The following is a 15,475-nucleotide window of genomic DNA, read 5'->3' as shown; positions in this document are numbered from 1 at the left end:
GAGGCTGTATTTTTGTTTTGGAAATGTGGCTACAATTACTCTAGTTTTGTAATTTCAGTAATATAGTAGTACTATTTCCCATTGTATTGATGTAAGAAAAATTGATTAAAACATTTTCATATGTAACAATAGATAGGTTTGGTTCAGAGACAGTACAGTTCATAATAGTAGTGATGCGGGGCAGGTGAGCCCCAAAATTGAAGCTTAGCCTGGGAGAGTTCTTAACTTCATCTAAGAAGGAATCTGATGCAGGGCAGGAGGGCTCCCAAATTGGAGCTTAGCCCAGGAACGTTCCTGGCTTCATCCAGAAAAGAATTCAAGGGTAAGCCAGAGATGTTAGCAACTTTTGTTGAAGCGACAGTGCATAGCAGCAGCAGAGGTACTACTCCTTGTGGAGCAGGGCTACCCTATAGGCAGTGTGCCCAGAGGAGCAGCTCAGAGGCAGTTCTGTAGTCATATTGATACCCACTTTTAATTATATGAAAATTAAGGGGTGGATCATGCAGACATTTCTAGAAAAGGTGTGACAACTTCCAGGTCATTGGGTCATTGTCATGGAAAGTGGTGGTAACTTCTGGGTGTTGGCCATGGCAGTGGCAAACTGACATGGCACCCTGGTCAGTGTGTCTTATGGGAAAGTGTTTTCGCCCTGTCCCTGTTTTAGTTAATCATCAATTAGGTCTGGTGTCCAAGCCTCACCTCCAGAATCCAGTACTGCCTCTTACCTCATTAGAATTGTTTCACTGTGTGTCAACATGATCATTCCTCTGTTTTAACAAGGGGATAAACTTCATGAACTTCAGCTTCAGGGGATTTTTTTAAAAATGCAATTTGAGGGCCGGGCACGGTGGCTCACGCCTGTGATCCCAGCACTTTGGGAGGCCGAGGCGGGCGGATCACGAGGTCAGGAGATCGAGACCATCCTGGCTAACACGGAGAAACCCCGTCTCTACTAAAAATGCAAAAAATTAGCTGGGCGTGGTGGCGGGCGCCTGTAATCCCAGCTACTCGCGAGGCTGAGGCAGGAGAATGGCATGAACCCGGGAGGCGGAGCTTGCAGTGAGCCGAGATCTTGCCACTGCACTCCAGCCTGGGCGACAGAGCGAGACTCCGTCTCAAAAAAAAAAAAAAAAAAAATGCAATTTGAGAAAATTTATTCCCGGAGTTTTCCCAACAGATCATCATTTACTGTTTGCTAAGACCATAAGTAGAGAGAACTAGTTGGTTTATAAAGCAGTCTCTTTCGTGATCCAATCACTGTGGTTCTTCATAAAAAGTTTTCACATAATGACATTTGCATCTTTTTAAATTCATCCGGGATCTGGAGTTCTGTTCTGGAACAACATGTACTAACTCTTCTTTTTCTTCTACATGCTAGACTTTAACTTCATGTATTTTAAAATTGTTTTCATGCATCATCTTAGTTTTTATTCCCCAGGTTAGACACTAGTTTATTTGTTCAATAATTTTCACCTTATTAAGTGCTGGGTATTGAGCTAACATTGAATATATACTAGCCAATAAAAACAGACAGTGGTCTCAGCTCTCTTGCTAATACTTTATATTTTCTTTTAACTGTCATGATTGCAATTTAGTTTATAGTCTTTCATTATTTCTATTTGATTCAATTCAATAATGTTTGGATTATAAATATGTAAAAGCAATGGCATCAGGTAATATCGAAGGGTAGAAACAAACAGCAGCCTCCGCCCTTAAGAAACCTGAACTTTGGGAAACAAGACATGTGCAAAAATAAGATCTATTCTGGAATGTGTTCTGGGTACTCTTGAGTGCATAGGAAAATAAAGATTAGCTCTCCCTCAGGAGAGATTAGGGAAAGCTTCTTCAAAAATATAGGTGCCCTGTCTTTGAATATAGGTAGGAGATACGTAGAATGAACATTTCCATAGATGTGGCATCACGAGCAAAGTCACTGAGGCAGTGATTCGTGGTTTGCTAGATAATCTGGGGTTCAGAAGTGAAAACCAGAAAGATTCACTGGGAATAGAAAAGAAGAAATATGTGAGTTTAGATAAATTTGGTATGTTTAGTTTTTAAAATGATGCATTATAATCATTCATTCAACAAATATTTACCTAGTGCCTAACATATATCAGGTAATCTGTTAGATATCAAATAAATTTAACATTCTTCTTAAATTATAATGCTGTAATATTTCAAATGTTGCCCCAGCAGGTTAAATTATTTATTTTTTCATGTTTGAAGAATAATGCTTCCCTTTCCATTATTTTGACCAAGATTTTCTTCCTTTTTCTTTTCTTTTGTTTTTAATAAATATGTTCACACTTTTGTCTAAGACAAGTCCAAAGCCCTTATTCTAACTCTTGAGGTCAGATTATTACAAAATTCAGGATTTTTCTGATTTTAGGAATATGATATAATCTATGTATCAAATATTATGTAAAGCATCATCTCCTAATCATATTATTCAGACATTTTTCTATCATATATTAATATGTATGAATTGTAAAATTCATTGCTTCCAAATGAATTTTGGTGACAAATGTAGGATAAAACTTTCAGTTTTCAAAGATTCTGAACCTCAGAGATATAGATAAAATATAATTGACTTTTATTATGTGAGGTTAACTAAAACCCCACTTTTTCCACTCTATGCTATTTATACCTTTTTTAAAATTTGTTTTTACTTAAGTGCGGGACTTCAGGCTTAGTAAACATCAGTTGTTGATTCAATTAATTGATTTTTTTTTATCAGAGACATATTATGATTCTATGTGTGCCTGATGCAGTCTGAGTTAATCTTTTATCATCATACCTATTCTTTTTAGCTTTAGTACTTCTGATGTTTTCTTACCTGCAAATTTTTATTTCAAGCCAGTGTTGAAACCTCAGTGTGGCATCCCATGAGAGCCTTTTCTCACAGATGGACACTTCACAGTTAAGTGTCATTACTATGTTAAAGCTAGGAACCTACCCAAAAGTACAAACTCAGTTTACTACATGATTCCCAAGGATATTTAATAAATTGTGTTAAATTCCTTGCTGAATTTAAGGTATAATGTGTATCTATCTATTCACCCATCCAACCAAACTGACCACACAGTCTTCACTCAAGAAAATCAGGTAAGCTTGGCATGATTTGCTGTTTTGCCTTTATGTTTCTTGCTAGTGGTTTTTTATAATATTTATTATTTTGTTTTAGACTGAGGTTTTATGTCAAATCTGTAGTTACCAGCATATGACCTTTACCTTTTAGACAACTTGAGAAATCTTTACCCCCACCCCCCACATTTTTATTTCCCAGCTTTCCATTTTCATTGTTTCACAAAGATTATTAAGAATACCTGAATGTGGCCAGGTGTGGTGGCTCACACCTGTAATCCCAGCACTTTGGGAGGCCGAGGCAGGTGGGTCACTTGAGGCCAGGATTTGGAGACTAGCCTGGCCAACATGGTGAAACCCTGTCTCTACCAAAAAATACAAAAATTAGCCAGGCGTGGTGGGGCACACCTGTAGTTCCAGCTACTCGGGAGGCTGAGGTGAAAGAATCACTTGAACCCACGAGGTGAAGGTTGCAGTAGTGAGCTGAGATCGCACCACTGCACTCCAGCCTGGGCAACAGAGGGACACCCTATCTCAAAAAAAAAAAAAAAAAAAAATCTGAATTTATATCAACTCCACATCATCAACCAGGTCTTCTTTATTTCATAAAATTAACTCCCATATAAATTTCCTATCCCACACACATATAAACCTTAACCTACATTTTCCCAGAGATTTAATCATAAAAATACACAGCAAGAATTATTCCACTACTTTAGTGAAATAGCTTTCTGTACATTATTAGGATAATCGAAGGGCCCCAACATTTTTTATAAGTTTACAGTATGTATTAGGAAACCATACTATTTTGGTTTCACCATCTCTAAAGGGCTATCATACCTCCCTTCCTCCCCACCTTCCTTCTTCCCTCCCTCCTTTCCTTCCTTCCTTCTTCTTTTTTCTTTGTTTCTTCTTAAATACATTTATTTCCACTACGCTTTCACTTTGTTTTGACAATTTCTTATACTAGTTTATACATTTTTATATGTTAATTTTCAGTTGGCTTCTTGTGAACAAATGAAGCCTTCGGTTGTCCTATTCTTATAGTCACCAGCACAGTAAATATCTTTATTGACAAAGGCAACTTGTGCCAAAAAGAATCTGCAGCAATCAGAGGACACTTAATCATGGTAAATATTTCAGTGATTTTTTTTTAGTCTCTAAAATAGTGTAAACATACAAATATTATTATCCAAAAAGTAATATTTAATTATTTGTTTAAATAAAATCATATTTGCAATGGGGCAGTGATATAATCTGTATTGAGACTCTAATATCCTACAAATTTTATTTCTGTTTTATAGAAAGAGCACATAATATTTCTTAAATCTCAGTTCTTTTTTGCTTTAGAGTATCTTTCATTTGGGGAACTTACAGTAATTTACCTATTCAGAAAATAATGACGCAGAGGCAGGAAGAGTATCAGAAATTTAGAGTATATTTGGCACAGCTAATTTGGATACATGATATTAAAATGGGATGATCTGCTTTGGTAATGCTTTATCTATGCATGAGAAGACATCCATAGCTCACCACTACCTTCTACTTACTGTGGTTAGTTGGTAAAAAATTAAAGTTACTGAACCTTATGGTTTTTACCAATTTAGTTTATATAGATGTGGTTTATCTCATGGAATTACATGTACTAAAGAAAATTAAAATTTAGGGGACTACGATGCCCAAGTGGTAGTATCCTCTACTTCTCTGGCTGTTCTTTAAATAACTGTCTATCTGTCTACATTTATATTTGCTTCAAGAAAGGAGAAAATGAATTGACTTCAGAGTAGTGTGTGTGTGTGTGTGTGTGTGTGTGTGTGTGTGTGTGTGTGTGTGTCTCTAAGTCCTGGCATAATCATTCATTGAATGAGAAAAATTAGTCCTGGAGTTCTTTTGTTAGCTTTAAATAATCACACACACCTACAATTGGGCTCTAAGCAAGGGTGAAATCCTATTGTTTGCAAATTTACATCCCTAATGTCAATCAAAATCTGATTAAATGAAAAACATTGAACTGAGACCAATTCATGAAAGATTTTATATTTTTAAGAGCTGTCCATTGCCCTTTGAAAATGTATATCACTTTTATATCAACAAATCTGTTCTGAACAAATTATCTGATATTAGGAATATTAGGAAATTTGTCAATAGCATTGTATCAGCTTAGATTAGATACACTGATTCCCTCTAAAAGAATTGTCTATGCATAGCAAAAAGTTCACTGGAACAAATGTTATTGTCTGTTAAGGTCAATTCTTTTTAAAATAAACTTTCTTATCAACATATAAATTGGTGAATATATTTTGCAAATAATTTTATTTTCCTGTGTTTTCTGTGCTCATAATGGTTTTTGTGTGTATATATGCATAATATTTACTTTTGATTATGCTTCTTATGAAGTATTTACACAGGTATACAAGTTCCATGTGTGTGATTATAAAGCAATTTTTAAACTGTAGAAATCAGGAAGAGTTTAAACAATTTTTTTAGTTAGAAATGGATGGAACTTGATGTGTATTGTCAAGAAGTAAATGAGAATGCTTCCTTTCTTAAGGGAAGTAATAGTGACTCTAAAAAAAGGCAAAACAAACTTCATGCCACTTGAGAGACAATAAAACACAGTTGTTTTCAGGTTGTGGCTAATGGTTCTAAATAACACGACCTCTGCCTAGTCAACAGCATGTTTTCTACCTAGGAAAACAATCTTGTCATTTATTTATAATTGTTTACTGCAGATTCTGCCTCTTGAGACTCAAGTTTAGTTGTATAAACAAATCAGCGTTCCTAGAACTCAACCCAGAGTCACGCACATTTACTCTGTAAGTCCCGTCACGCTTGATTTCCAGCCAAATGCGCCCCTTTTATGGCTCGGAGGCCGCACCGGGCACGTTTGTGGAAGAATTCACTGCTGAATTGAAGTCCTTGATCAAGTAATTGAAGTTCAGGCATAAAGTATCAAAGCGGGCGAGCAGTCTCCCGCTCGGGCCCTCTCTCGCGCTCTCTTCCGCGCGCCAGCTCTCGCAGAGGTGGCGGGGTCCGCGGGCCGCACGCCGGGCCCGGGCTTTAATTGCGGCGGGAAGTCCTCCGAGTCATGAATGTTTCAGCGCGGCGCGCGAGGTGAGGGCCGCGCGTCCAGGTGTAAGCTAGCAGGTTGTCGCTGACATCTGTTTGCAGCGGCAGCAGCGGCAGCAGCGGCCTCCCCAGCCCGCAGCGAGCGGCCGGATTGTCAGCGGAGGTAGTTGAGAGCGGCAGAACCGTTTTGGTCTCACTCTGGCTGCCTGGAGGCCTGAAACACCAAAGGTAGGAGTGGGGGTGGACACAGCTGCGCTCCCAAACTTGCCTTAGGCACAAATAAGAGATCTAATGTAGTTTGACTCCGTTGCGGTGGGGAGACGAGGACGGAAAGCCACTTCAGAGAACTTAACGCTGCAACATCTGCCGCCAAGTTTCCAGGGAGTGACAGGGGACAGCAGGTACAGATCGAAGTCTCCACATAAACAACCTCCATTAAGCCGTGGACTCTTTTGAAGGGCCTCCATCAAACATGCCGGAGTCCGCAGCAGGAGTTTGTTTGGTTTTCAAAGCAGTGTTTTGTTTTTCGCAGTAACAAGGTAATTTATAAATGATGCATTACCATGCGTTCTCCTTTTTGATTTGAAAAGAGAGCGTTAGAGAAGCAGAAAGGCAGAGAAAGAAGAAAGCGCAGCACTAGTTTTGGAGTAGTTCCACAAACCAATTAAATCTCCAAGGAGCTTCTTGGCTGTAATCGAGGTTATGTTAACCTTCAGAAGGCAGTCTGTCCTCACCAGCAAGCAGACATAAAAGTATATACAGCAGTTGAAGAATCCTAGTAACACTCGTCAAGTACATCCACCATTTGTTTTTAAACTTTATAAGGTTTCTTATTACACGGAGATGAAATTGAATTAAATTTTTTGCAGATGGATGTAATTTTTTAGTAAAACAAAATTTACAAAATTGAATTGACTTTAATTGATTCCTACTCATAAAGACTTCATTCCTATAGTTGCATATAAAAAATAAAATGTTAAGTTGAAAGTAAGCAAACATTTTCTTTTTGGGCGGTTCTTCTCCTCTACTACCTACATTCAGCCAGAAACAAAAAAATTCAAGAATTTGTTGACTTTTCAATGGAAATAGTGCAAAAACTCCTTAACTTTGCACACGTAAATATGACATAATAGAATTGGTTAAAATATTAGCCTGATAAGAAAGAGCTCCTGGGAATGGTAAGATAATAAAGATTCTATAGTAATGTAAAATATTATCATTCCTAAAATTTAGGCTCCCTTTCTTGAGAAAAAGGAGAGATGCTGACTCAAAAGTATCCTTTGGAGAGAGAAGTAGCCAGGGAGCAATGGCCTAAGGGCAGATGGTAGTATGTAACAAAGTTTTTATGTCTTGTTGAAATAAGCAACAAATATTTTTCAGTATATTGAGAGGACTTTTGTCAGTTGTGCAGATGTAATTTCATTTTTTTGAAATGATTGACGGCGATTGCTTTCTCAAGAATATTCAGTCTGACAGAACACTATCTCAATCCTCCAATTTTTTAAATCTACAGCAAAACTCACAAAAATATCAGAGAAGACAGGTTGCACAAGTTCATTTAAAAGGGACCAGAGACTCCTGATAACGTCAGAGGCAAAGGCTTTGGGCTCTACCTCTTGTTTACATCTCTAGTTCTAAATTTATGCTCGTGCCTTTCAGTCCTGCTTGTGAATTTTCAGGCTCACACTGGCCTTGCCCTTTTTAATGGTGGCTTCTTAAATGATTACAACCTTCTCAAGGATGGCTTTGTACTCCATTATGTTAACAAATCACCCAGTGTTTAGCACTCTTAAACCATGTCATCTTCAAATATAATAAGCATCTGGATAGTAGAGATTCTGCATCACACTGCCATTATGTTCCCATCACAGTTGCGAAGTGTAACCACTAGTGGGTCTTTCAGAGCAGATTGAAACCTTCACTCAATTGATTTGATGCTTCAAATGTCTTCAGTGCCTAGAATTATGATGCTAATGACTGCATTCTTAAAAAAAAATCATTAAAATATATGTATATTGATAGCCTGGGCTACTCAATATTATTACCCCAAAAATCATTATTTTTAAAAAGGGCTACATTCTTAAATTTAGTTTTTAGTTTCCATCCAAATATTTTGTGCCATATAGCTGAACTTTGTAACAGATTTTAGGGGCTTTAGAAAAAATAACCCTTTATTGTAGCCTAATTGAGTCAGTCCTATCATGTATAAAATGCCCATGTATTTCTATTCATTTCCTTTTATGTATTAAAGTGACAGAGTAGAAAATATAAAAATGTTTAAAAACTGTAAACCCATTGTTTACCTTTTATTTCTATAAGATCTGAAATTTGTTATAGTTTCTTTAGGGCAATTCTGATGCAACAAAGCTGGAAAAGAATACCAGTAGACTTTTCCGTTCTTTATATTATCTATCATTTTTATTATCTTTGGCCTTTACCTTTCAGGGCATCTTTAAAATACCATCATATTCCATTTAAATTAATGGAAGTAATTAACTTCAGTTTATACATATTTGAAAGATGAATTTTTACTAGAATAATCCATCTCATGAACATGCCATTATTACTACTATCCCACTGACTGTTTTAGGAGAGTGTGTATATATATATATGAATGTGCATATAGCATGTTTATAACTATATATATGTATATATTCTTATAGGACATATTTGCTCACTGTGTATATCATGAACTGTTTCAGTGGAAAATAACAGATTCATGAAATAGAATGCTTTTTCATAACATTTCTTAGTTTCAATAAAATAATCTCTTAATTAGGTATATAAGTTGGCAAAGGTGTTGACTCAGTCTGGTTTCCTGAAGTGAAATGCAGAATATGCAAAATTTAATCATTTAAATTACAAAAAATTGATTTTTTTTCAAAGAACCTATAAACAGAACTTGAGTACTTAGTTGTCTCCCCTCCCCATTTAGGCATTATTAGCTATTTAGTGGAATCATATACATTTTATGTATTAATTTCCAAGTTTAGATAAATATTTATCTTGATTAAAATTTCATCAGCAACCTTTTGATAAACAAAAAACAAAAAATGATTAGTGTAAATACCTCTTCTCAATGCACTGGTTTTAGAAATGTAACTTCTTTTCATCATCATCAGTGAGCTTTGGCACTCTGAAAGAATACTTTTGGCTGAGTGTGGGGCTCACACCTGCAATCCCAACACTTCGGGAGGCAGAGATAAGAGAATCCCTTGAGTCCCGGAGTTTGAGACCAGCCTGGGCAACCTAGGGAGACCCCGTCTCTACAAAAAATACAAACAAAATATTAGCCTGATAGAGTGGAACATGCCTGTAGTACCAGCTACCTGGGAGGCTGAGGCGGGAGGATTGCTTGAGCCAGGGATGTCAAGGCTGCAGTAAGCCATGATCACACTATTGCACTCCAGCCTGGGTGACAGAGCAAGATTCCATCTTAAAAAAATAACAATAATAAAAAAAAGAATACTTTCGAAATGTCTTGGTGGTCCAGGACTAAACACATTATTTTCTGAGGCTCAACATATGGCTGTGTTGTAGAATACCTTGAAGACATCAATTAAATCATCCAATGGGGAGCAGAAATGTCAACACAGATAAATTTTAAGCTTTATTTTCCATTTTTTGGCTAGTTTATGTATGGTTTTTATATACTTTTTATTACAGAGGCTTAAATATATATTTAAATAAATTACTATAATTTCTAATAATTTACAGAAATCTACATTATTCTACATGTGTTAAATACTCATTTTTAAATTTAGAGCTCAGAAGACCCAGTCCAAGGGGGGATACAGTGCATTTTTTTTGTAGACAGTTTGTTACTTAAATAGAATGCATTATGATGGTGCCTTTGTGTCTACCAGAACCCCATTTATAAGTTTAGTTTAAGGAAAGCTTTATAACTCAGTTAAGGAAATTGGCTTGAGTAGGAAGCTTTTATTGCCCCTTTATTCCTAAAAATGTACTTACAAATGCCTTTTCAACTTTGCTAAATATCTCTCATTTTTATTTATAAATAAAACACTAGGATTTGTATAACATAGAAACTAATATATAGTAGTACGCAATAGTAATAATTAGACTAAGTAATTTCTTTAAAAATTTTTCCATGTCATTTTTATTTATATTTTCCACTAATTGTACTCTGAATCAAATTCCAACCTCTGACATTTAAGAATTTTGAAACTGATATAATTTTGAGGTATAAAATAAAAATAATTTATTTTTCAAACTTTGCAAATAACATAAAAAAAGAGATAAGGAAACAGAAAATAAGGAGAAATGAAAGAATACCCCTGGACATTTGTTTACCATTTTATTTTTTCTGGCTTTGGGTTAATACTTTCTTAGTTTCAAATAATTACAAGTTTTTTTTCTCCTTATGCTTTTAAAAAACTTATAAAGTTGGGATAGTTTCTACAAACTCATTGCCATTTCACAGTAATTTTATTCTCTGATATACATCATCTCTTTCTCCTTAAAGAGCTCTTTTCACTTGGAAAATGTGGCAGAAAGATACTTTAGGTTCCCATAATGCTTCTTAGTAAGAGGTTAATATACTGAAAATAATACATAATATATATATTAAATTTCATAATCATATCCAGTACTAAGCATACTTTTGTTTTGAATCATATTAGAGTTTTCTAATTTTTTTTAAATCAAGCACTTTTGTTTTCTAGAGCCATTTCCTGACATAAATGATTTCTTAGTAGTTAATTATGAGTTCACTTTATTTTATTTAAATAGCTTTAAGGCCGAACCTAGTGCAGATTGGTGAGACACACACACAGACACACGCACATACGCCCATCTCAAATCTTAGTTGCCTAAAAGAGTTAGTAAGTCTGTAAAACATTGCAATAAAACGTTCAAATAGCATGTTTACATACATAGCATACAGATAAATTTCTGGAGTAAAGAGGGATTACTCTCCCATTATCTTTCTCTAATTCTTTGATTTCTCTCCCTTGTCTGACTTCCCAACATTGATTGAGGCTTCCACTGCTTTGTCCTCATCGTTAGAGACATCGTTAGACATCATTCTTAGACAATGCGACCTTCCATCTTGAATTCCACTTGCATGTCTCTGAGAGCTTATATGAATTTTCCGCTTCGACGCCCTGTTGTCACTACATTATCTGTGTTTAGTGGGACTTAGCCATTTTCCTTATGTATGACTTTCAAATTGTAGTTATATAACTTTTCTCTCAATCATTTGCTCTATCCCTCACCAGATGTATCTAAACTGAGGCCCACTAGACTTAAGCACACCATTGTGGTTCCCACAGCTCAGTGAGCAGGGTCAAGATTTTAACTTTCTAATTCTGGGTACAGTCTCCTATGCCATCAGATAACATAATTACCCTGTATTATGCATGAGATATTGATTTGAGGAACGGAATTTTGTCTATTGTAGTTCCTCTTAGTTTTATTATAGTTAAGAATATAAATTATAAGTTAATATGTGCATTAGATCCTAGTGATTCATAAGAGAGGTATCATTTGAATTTGTGGAATTTAAACATTTCTGTTATCTTTACTTATTATTTTACTACTTATAAATTAAGCTACTGAGAAAAATAAGACAGAACAATTCTGAAATTTAACAAGTTTGAATTATTTTCTACAAAAATATGGCTAAGAATGATGATACATAAAAATGTTATTTATATGGGGCTAAAATTAGTCATTTTGGATTATTAATTTTTAAATTATAATTAAATCTATTGAACATTTTCTGAATTATAAAAACTTAACACAATCATTTTCCTTTAGGCTAAATTTTGAACAAATGAAGGCTTTTAATTTTTATTGTCTTTTTCAGAATTTTTTTTTGCTTGCAGTTGCGTTTTTTTCATTTTTTAAAAACAGATTTGATCTTTATTTCATATTCTATTTAAGAAAAATATTCAGTGGTCGGAATTCTTGTGAGATCTGTATTTGTCCTAGCCAAATCATATATTTTAATGTTAATTAATCTTTTGCATAATCATCTATGGTGCTGGCCTATATGTGGCTTATGTTAGCTCTGAGTGCCTCATTAGTCCAGTTTACAGAAGTGCTGGCTCTTCTCAACAAACAGTGAGAAGAGAATTTAATTCAGTTACTACTCTCCAGAAGAGGTGGGATGGTTTTAACTGTCCTCTGAATCCAGATTTATGAACTAGTCTTATGCTCTTAACTAGATTAGTTCCTTTTCCATTAACTGCTTAAAGTAGGACAGCTGTCTGAGCTGTTGGTTGTAAATTTGCCGATGTCTACTTCCTTAATCTCAGATACAAAAAGCAGCAGATAACAGGATCAAAGTTTCAGGACCTTCGTTTTTCACAGCCTGAAATGAGCATGGAGGGGCTCATGAATGGGAGATTGAAAAGATGTGAGGAAGTGTTACATTGGAGAAAATGGGATGACTTCTGTCATTAATCTTAATTAATTGCTAAGAGTTTTAAATCTGAGTTATTAATACTGATGTTAAGCTCTTAATACACTTTTCATGCTCTGGCATCAGATACTCTTATGAGATAAGAAGTTTAGGAAGGAGAGAAGTGTGTGTGTGTGTGTGTGTGTGTGTGTGTATGTGATAAAATATTTTCATTTACATATTTCAAATATTTCCTTGGGTTAATATTCAGAACTTCACCTTTTGACAGTTACTGTAGGGCAGTTAGGAATGATAGACAAGTACCAATAAATTCAAATAAAATCCCTAGGTATAGCAACAGCAGTAAATCTGAATAATATTACTTTCATGTTTACCAGCATACAAAATACTTCACTGAAGAGGAAACATCAGATTCTGAGGTGATATAGAAGTAGAGAGAATCAAGAGCTAGAAAATGAGAAAGAAAAGAAAAGGAAAAAAGATGAAGAATAGGGAAGAGATATTATTTTAATTAATAATTTGCAGGCAATAGGAAAATGAAGTGTCATTTAAATAATAAACTATAAATTATGTTTTTAAGGTTGTATATTTCACTATTGCAGCCCTAATCACTTGGAAGTAAACAGATTGAAACTTGAAATGACTAAACAGTCTTTTCTTAAAATTTTGTTTTCCTTCCCTTCCTCCACCTGTTGCTGTTCCACTAATGTTTGTCTAGTTAATACCTTTTTACCATTAAGTCTATATTATTATTCTGTGATATTTTTCAATGTGAAATTGCGACTAACCATATTGTTTATGAGAATTTTGGCCACAAAAAATGGCTTGTGACCCTTCAAGGGGAAATCTTTAAGAAACAGATAAGGCTCAAAACTTCAAAAGTATGATTTTTGGATTATATCTCATGTTCTCCATTTATTTGGGCAAAATAAAAAGAAAAGCTCTGTAATGAAAATATAGAGCACACTGAATTATTTTAGTTTTTACACATGTATCTTACCTCTAATGACAGTGAAGTAAATTTCAGTAGTAAAGTATAATCAGTAGCTTAGATATTCTTAAGTTTTCTACAAATTTAAAATCACAAATTTGGCTTTGAGATATATTATACTTTTCTTTTTGCAATAGTGTTTTCTTTCTTTAATGATTATCTTTAAATGTAAGTAGGAAAACATACAAATGAAATAGTATTCATTTGTTTCATTTATCATCCCATTTATTTTTGTACCTATTAATTATTGAAGGTGCAAAAATCTGCAGGCATTAAGGATTTAGATTTTATTTATAGTCTGTGGATAATAACAGCTTTGAATTGGACAATAACATGATGCAAAGGAAGTTAGAATTAGACTCTTGGAGGGTTCTCAAATTTGTAAAAGGAATGGAAATAATATGTGTTTTCCTGAGTAGCTTAGCCCTATCTCAATGTTTCTGCCTTTGTGGATAGTCTTGCATTATGGACTCCAAAAGGAATCACATAAAAATTATGATATAGCAGGTCATATTATATGTGATATAACAGGTCAAATTGGTGGATTTGGTGGATTGTCAAGTGGTCAAGTGGATTCTTAGGTGAAAGAACACTTTTTTCCTAATATAAATCCACTCTGTTTTTTAGAACACAAATTTAGGTTCATTAACTGAAAAACAGGGATTATTGGCTTCAGCTGTTTTTCTTGATTTGCCAGGGGTCTCCTTCCTTGCTTCTTGGGAATAAAACTTGGGTTTCCAATACTTCCAATGCTTCTATGAGTGTGTGTGTGTGCGTGCGCATACATATACTTGTGTGCGTGGTGATGTTTGTGTCTAATGGGAGGTAGCAAGGTATTGTAGTTGTTGAGGGAACTCATAATTTCAGGAGAGGGGAGTATATTTTATTTTTATAGAGAAGGGTCAGGACTCCAATTCAGCTAACAGTCACTGAGCACCTACTATGTCTTATGTATGTGTAATTATCACATTTTTGTCCTATCTGTGCTGAGTCGGTGTCATACTGTTCTCATTTAACAGATGAAGAATATGAGATCTAGAGATGTTTGGTGAATTTCCCAAGGGTACGTTGCCGAATGTAACGGAGTCTAGATTGAGAGTCAGGTTTTAAAATCCAGTGAGCGCTCGTTATTCCATGCTGTCATTTTACAGTGCAGCTCTTGATTCCTCTACCTATTCAGGCAATAACTGACTGACTTAGGGCAATTATACATGTAGGGAAGCACTTTTAAAATTTCAGTTTTGAACCTGATTCTTCTGGTGCCTAGGTTATCAACTGTGTATCTGTGTTTTTACTGATAAGTTACTTTGGCATATATTCAGAATGCATGCATATTACTCTATAATACACATACACAACATACATTTAATTATACAGGCATCTATAAATAATATTTAATATTTAAAAGTGGCAATAAATTCTACAGCAAGTTTATACAGAATAATGAATTTTTATATCACAAGAAACCTTAGAAGTTGTGTAATTCAACCCCTTCATATACTGCAACTTCCATCCCTACTTCAGTTCTCTCCAAGAGAGGGACAAGCGTGTTCAAAAGCACAAGAGGGATGAACTAGCTTATATATTCGAGGAATTGCACATTGCTTTTCAAACTGTAGCAAGAGATTGGCAGCTGAGAAGGTGAGTTATGCAAGAGATTAGGAGATGGGAAAGTGAGTTATAGGAAGGAGGAAAAATTAGAGCCATTCCTATAGCCCTTGGTGGCATATTGGAAAGAACACTGCATTGGGAGTCAGGGGAGTTGGGATCTCGATACTGTCATTTATCAGCTTCAATCTGGCACAAATTTTCTAATCCTTCTGATCTTCAGTTTTCTCATTTGTGTATAGAAAAATAAGTGATCAAAAAGATACCTTTGAATTCTAGCAGTCTTGTTTTTTTATAAAAAATCTAATTTCAACCAACCCAGCTCTATGAATATG

The 15,475-nt window shown here is 35.1% G+C and overlaps 1 protein-coding gene across 1 annotated transcript in view; it reads left to right on the top strand.

Annotated features, from left to right (window-relative positions):
* The window catches only part of ANTXR2 (ANTXR cell adhesion molecule 2), a 160,078-nt gene that overhangs the window by 94,151 nt on the left and 50,452 nt on the right, over positions 1 to 15,475 (top strand). The window lies entirely within an intron of this gene.

The sequence above is a fragment of the Pongo pygmaeus genome, chromosome 3 (genome assembly GCF_028885625.2).
Source record: "Pongo pygmaeus isolate AG05252 chromosome 3, NHGRI_mPonPyg2-v2.0_pri, whole genome shotgun sequence".
Classification (NCBI taxonomy): Eukaryota; Metazoa; Chordata; class Mammalia; order Primates; family Hominidae; genus Pongo; species Pongo pygmaeus.
Note: the sequence above shows the minus strand (reverse complement) of the source record. Positions and strands in the feature narration are given on the sequence as shown.